We start from the raw sequence: 6,159 nt of genomic DNA, 5'->3' as shown, positions 1-6,159 counted from the left end.
TAAATGGATTAAGTAATAGGAACATTTTATGACTCTTGATAAGTGGGAATACAGTGCAGGGGCGTATAAGTTAGACTGTGATTATATGGATGAGAAATGTATTCTGGAAAATGTGAGGTATGAACTGAGTTCTGGAAAGGAAAAAAGAATTAACTATGTAAAAGTAATGGAAATAAAGAATAAATTATTCAAGGCAGTTTGGAAGGCAGAACCACATCATAAGGTTGGGGAATTGTTAATATCTCCACATGGCTGGAGTGAAGTTTGCATATGACCCAGGAATAGGTGGGTAGAAGTATGAGTCAGCATAATGGCTAGAAGAAGCAAAAATCATGAAAGATTGTATGAACTAAACTAATGGTTGATCTTGATTCTGAAAATACTGGCATGTTCTTCATGGAGGCATGGGGTCAATGTGACCAGATGTGTTTTCAGGAAAAAAAAAATTTTTTTTTTGGCAGCTATGAGCAGCAGAACTTGGAGAAACCAATGAGAGACCAGTTAGGAGAATATTATTATAACTGAGGAGAGATGAAACAAAGGGATGAAGAAGGCAGTGACAGTAGGGATTGAGAAGAGAGGAAGGCATTAGACAACATTACAGAGGTTATATCCACGAGAGCTGTGCCTTTGTGTTTGGACGTGAGGAGTGAGCAACAAGTAGGAAGAATCTAAGAGGACTTCTAGACCTTCTCCTTGGGCATCTGAGTTCATGATGATGTCATTCTTCATGAGAGGGAGAATGTAAGTGAAGAAGCAGTTTTACTGGCATATATGGTGAATTCAGTTTTACCTCCATAGACTTGGACACACCTATATCATATTTAAGGAGATGGTTGGAGATGGATGGAGTTGGAGAAAAAAACCTTGGATAGTTTTGGTAATAAGGAAATTAATAGTGAAAAGAATATTTGGATGAGATAACTCAGGGACAGAATGTAGAGGAAGAAGAGCAGAGGCGCTTAGGGCAGAACCTTGGGAGAGTGTAGACATTCTGTAGCCATGGAAAGAATAGAAAATAACAAAGAAGGCAGAGAATAAGTATGGGGAGTTGTATTTAAGTATTTTATATAGAGAATGTAGAAAGATCTTCTAGTTTATGAGTCAAATAATCTGTGCTCTTGTGCTATTTCTAGGCATGTGGCCTTGGCTGTAGCACTTAATATCACTGAATTTTTATTTTCTCCAACACAAGATGAGGCTATGGCTCCTGCTGCCTGGCTTATAGGTTTATATTAGATAAGGTGATATATGTGAAAGTACCTTGGGAACACATCAAAGCACCATATAAATGTAAAATGTCATTACTATTTTCTAGACAATGAGTACTTTTGTCCCTTCTTTCCTCCTTTCCGCTGATGAAATGTTAAGTGGGCTTGTAATTTCAGCCTTATGTTATTGTATGATGTCCTCTTGCATGGAAAGAAAAATTGCTAACAAATTTACAGGACTGCCAAGTGGTCTAGGCCAAGAACTTTTAAGATATGAAACAGAGGACACACTACATTTTTAAAAACTGACTTTGACGCACACTTTAGTTCAGGCTGACACTGGGTTAGTACTAAGAAAATCAATTTTTGGAAATTTGGTTATGTGCTTGGCATCACTATAAAAGCAATTGGAAGGAAATGGAGTTTCTAATTCAAAATGGATGGCTGAGTATAAATACAGTCTTAAATACAGTCCCAGTGGCAGGGATGCCTGCAAGCAAATTTAAACAGTCAGTGGAATTTGTTTTACTACCTGCTTCCACTTTTTTTTTTTTTTTTTTTTTTTTTTTTTTTACAGATTTTTCTCCTATTTCAGTCCTGTCTACTACATTTTCTCTACTTAACCTCCATTCTGAAGAGTTTTTCTGAGTCTGGGGAATATATCATGCGCTCATTCATTTTTAAGTGTTAAGATAGGAATATATTATTTCTTTTTTTCCCCTTTTTTAAAATATGAAATTTATTGTCAAATTGGTTTCCATACAACACCCAGTGCTCATCCCAACAGGTGCCCTCCTCAATGCCCATCACCCACCCTCCACTCCCTCCCACCCCCCATCAACCCTCAGTTTATTCTCAGTTTTTAAGAGTCTCTTATGGTTTGGCTCTCTCCCTAACTTTTTTTTCCCTTCCCCTCCCCCATGGTCTTCTGTTAATACGTTATTTCTTAAAGGCAGTGTTTATCAAAGAGTGCGATAGTGAATTACCCAGATGAGCAGACTCAGGTGATTTTGACCTCTGCTCCCATCAGAGAAGCACTGTGCTAAGAGCAATTAGTTCTTTAAACAGGTACACAAGGGGGCATCTGGGTGGCTCAGTCTGTTAAGCGTTTGACTTCAGCTCAGGCCATGGTCTGGTGGTACATGGGTTCAAGCCCAGCGTTAGGCTCTATGCTGATAGCTCAGAGCCTGGACCCTGCTTCGTGGATCCTGTCTCCCTCTCTCTCCACCCTTGCCCTGCTTGTGCTCTGTCTCCATCTCTCTCAAAAATAAATAAAACATTAGAAAAAAAAACAGGAATGGAAGAATTTTATATTATACAAAGGAATGGAAGAATTTTATATTTTACAAAGGAAATAAGTGAAACATCATTATAGTATGAAGGAAATAATTCTTAGAATTAAAAAAAAAAACTTGATTTTTTCCCTCACTAATTAGACATACAGTGTTCTTAGCCAAGTCACTTAATCTCTTTGAAATTTCATTTGTCAATTTTTACAATGGATATAGTAGTAATAATAAAACCAGTAATCAAATAGAACCTACTTAATCTCACAGAGTAGTTGTGAGCATCAAGAGAGAAAAAAAGATTGTTGATGAAAGTAATTTTACAAGTCTGAAATAATATACTATAGTCATTTTTATTTTAGCTAACAAGGGCGTATCTTGAGGGGGATGCCTTTTAATATGTTTTATATTAAATTATATATTTTACTAATGCTCAGAAAGCCTGAGTTACAGATAGGTGGAATACATAAAAGCAAATACAATGTATTAATTACACATAGCTGAAATATAGATTTAGGTTTTTATTATTATGGATATATTTCAAGAAGAAGCTTAATATTGTATCAGAAATCCTGGGTTGGTGCTCCTTAAGTATTTATTGAATAGGTGAATACATTTGGAATAGATTTATTTCATATTGCTAGCACAGAGCTATTTTATATTTTCTCAAAAAAATCCTCATAAGGACAGAAAATATGAAAACTTTGTTAATACCTTATTGATATAGCATCATGCAGGAGTATTAATATCAGCATGACAGCATATCAATAGTAATATGATGAATGCAAAGAAATTCTGCCTTGAGGTCCATGCAAGCATCCACTTGAGCTTTATTCTTATGATTTAAAGGATCATTACCTATCAATTCAATTATAATTTTATCACAATGAAATGAGCATATGTCTGTCAATAACATTGTTTATTAATTCTTTTAAACAAACCTAGAATGTACTTAAGGGATCAGATCTATAACCATTGCACTCCTAAGGGAGCAGTTATTTTTCACTCCTGTGCTGAACGTTTTATTTAAATGCTTTCTAAAGTTACATGTAAGAGTTACTAAATAGGGCTTTGCATTAAGGGGTGAATTTTCTTATGTTTTTGGTTTACGGTAAGGATTGTATATTAGCTAGTCTTTCAGTGTAGAGCTGAAATTATCTGAAGTTATCTGAGGATGAATATTAGTAAATATTGCAGAATTCTTTTGTTCCTAATTCCCTCTTTCTTTCCCTTTCTTCCATTCTGCCTTGAGTCCCATCATAATTGTCATAACATTGATTGTCTTCTTTATGCAACAGAATGTATTAGGTAGAAAAAAGAGACTTAAAATCAGTGGTTTTTGGGGTGCCTGGGTGGCTCAGTTGGTTAAGCATCTGACTTTGGCTCAGGTCATGATCTCACCGTTTGTGAGTCTGAGCCCCACATCAGGCTCTGTGCTGACAGCTCAGAGCCTGGAGCCTGCTTCGGATTCTGAGTCTCCCTCTCTCTCTGCCCCTTCCCTGCTCATGCTCTGTCTCTCTGTCTCTCAAAAATAAATAAACATTGGAAAAAAATTTTTTTTAAAAAATCAGTGATTTTCAACTGAGGGTGATTTTGCCTCCAAGCATGCATTTTTAATATCTAGAGACATTTCTGTTTGTCATAACTGGGGGAGTATTAGTGGTATCTACTGGGTAGAGCTAGAGATGGTGTTCCACATCCCACAATAAAAGAAGCAATTTCCCACGACAAAGAATTATGTGTTCCAAAATCGCAGTAGTGTTGAGGTCGACAAAAGTCACCTTAAGTGATTTCCAGATTTACCACATACTCGGTATTGGCATCTTCTCTGCAACATCCCTTCCAGGTGTTTTGCTGCCTTATTCCTTTACAGCTTGTAATAAGAATTGAAGATGATAATTACGGACAATATCCTTCCATGTATAGAAAGCACTGGAGTCTGTATTACTGCCCGTAGGTGTCTGTTTCTCCCATGGTCATCTTCAACATCTTGTGACAAAACACTGTTTATTAACTACACTATTATGGCCATACTTTAGGTTTTAAACGAACACAAACAGGATATTTTATACTTCTTTTCAGTAAGGATGATCTTAATAGAGGAGTGAAGGTCTGTTTTTACTACCTTTACTGTTTGTTTGTTGTTGTTGTTGTTGTTGTTGTTGTTGTTGTTGTTTTATTTGAGAAGTACTGTGGAGAGTGGCTGAGAGCACAAAACTGGAATCCATACTCTCTGGTTTGAAAACTGGCTCTCATGTTTATTTCTTGTGTGAAACCAGGCGAGTGTATCAACTTCTCTGTAAAATGGGAATTTTACATGGGATTGTGTAGATACTTACACTGATGTTAGAATTGTGACTATATTTCATCAGTGCAAAGATGTTATTGATTTAAAGCTGCAGCATTATTTTACATACCAACACGAAAGAGAAAATGCTGCCAATTAAATTATTATATTCCATCATGTGTAAGGCCTATTCCAATTTCAGAGGTTGTTCAAATGTGACCAAAAATGTGCATCTTAAGACCAATGAAATACAGTATATGTCAAATGTTTAGAACCATGCCTGACACTGAGTGTGCTCTAAATATCCATTAGTACTGGGGCGCCTGGGTGGCTCAGTCAGTTAAGCGGTTAAGCGTCTGACTTCGGCTCAGGTCACGATCTCACTGTCCGTGAGTTCGAGCCCCGCGTCGGGCTCTGTGCTTACTGCTCAGAACCTGGAGCCTGTTTCAGATTCTGTGTCTCCCTCTCTCTCTGACCCTCTCCTGTTCATGCTTTGTCTCTCCCTGTCTCAAAAATAAATAAAAAACGTTAAATATCCATTAGTACTTAAATTGATATATGTATAATATACTTCTAGAGTGAGAACAGGCAATACTGTTCAGAAAGCACCCCAGAACTACACCACTGCTGATCTTTTTCAGGAATAGGTGTTTTTGGGTTTTTTTTTTTTTTGGTTTTTTTTTGGTTTTTTCTTTCTTTCTTTTTTCTTTTTTTCTCTTTCTTTCTTTCTTTCTTTCTTTCTTTCTTTCTTTCTTTCTTTCTTTCTTCTGTTAGTATTTCTATTCCTAATGTTCTAAAGGACCATTAATGACATGAACAGAAGGAATATTAGATAAAGAACCCATTGAAAAAAATAAGTGCATCAACTAACTGTAAGCATCTAATAGGATGAGGAATTTGGAGTTGTAATGTCTTTTATCTATTTCTCTATTTGATTTGACTCTGTGTTCTGTGTCATAGACTGCTATATTTTCTTGACTGCCCTGAGTCATTCTCTTGGGCTTTCATTCTCTGTGAACATATGTTTATATTCCTCTTTTTATACTGTGTCTTCATTTTTCTATGTATGCCTTCTCAATTTTAAAGTGATAAGAACAGATACTACACTTTATCTTTGCCAAAAGGCTGAGAAGCGATGCCTTCTCAATTTTAATACTAACATCTAGAGGACAGGGGCCAGGTGTTAATACTTATTTAATATGTGGCACATTTTCAGATGTAGACCATGTGTAAGCTTATAATCTACAAATTGTTAGCCTCTTTTATACTGTGAGATGTGGAAAGCATAGATGTGCCGGGACTAGCAAGTAGACTAAGTCAATTGGTAAATTAGTCTCTACAGGACTTCTGTGAGGTCAGAGTTCAGTGTGTCATA

The 6,159-nt window shown here is 36.4% G+C and overlaps 1 pseudogene; it reads right to left on the bottom strand.

The window, feature by feature from the left end:
• Positions 1-5,825: 5,825 nt before the first annotated feature.
• LOC122205747 lies at positions 5,826-5,921 on the bottom strand (annotated as a pseudogene).
• Positions 5,922-6,159: the final 238 nt, after the last annotated feature.

This window comes from Panthera leo, chromosome D4 (assembly GCF_018350215.1).
Source record: "Panthera leo isolate Ple1 chromosome D4, P.leo_Ple1_pat1.1, whole genome shotgun sequence".
NCBI lineage: Eukaryota > Metazoa > Chordata > Mammalia > Carnivora > Felidae > Panthera > Panthera leo.
This window is presented reverse-complemented; position numbering and strand designations above follow the sequence as displayed.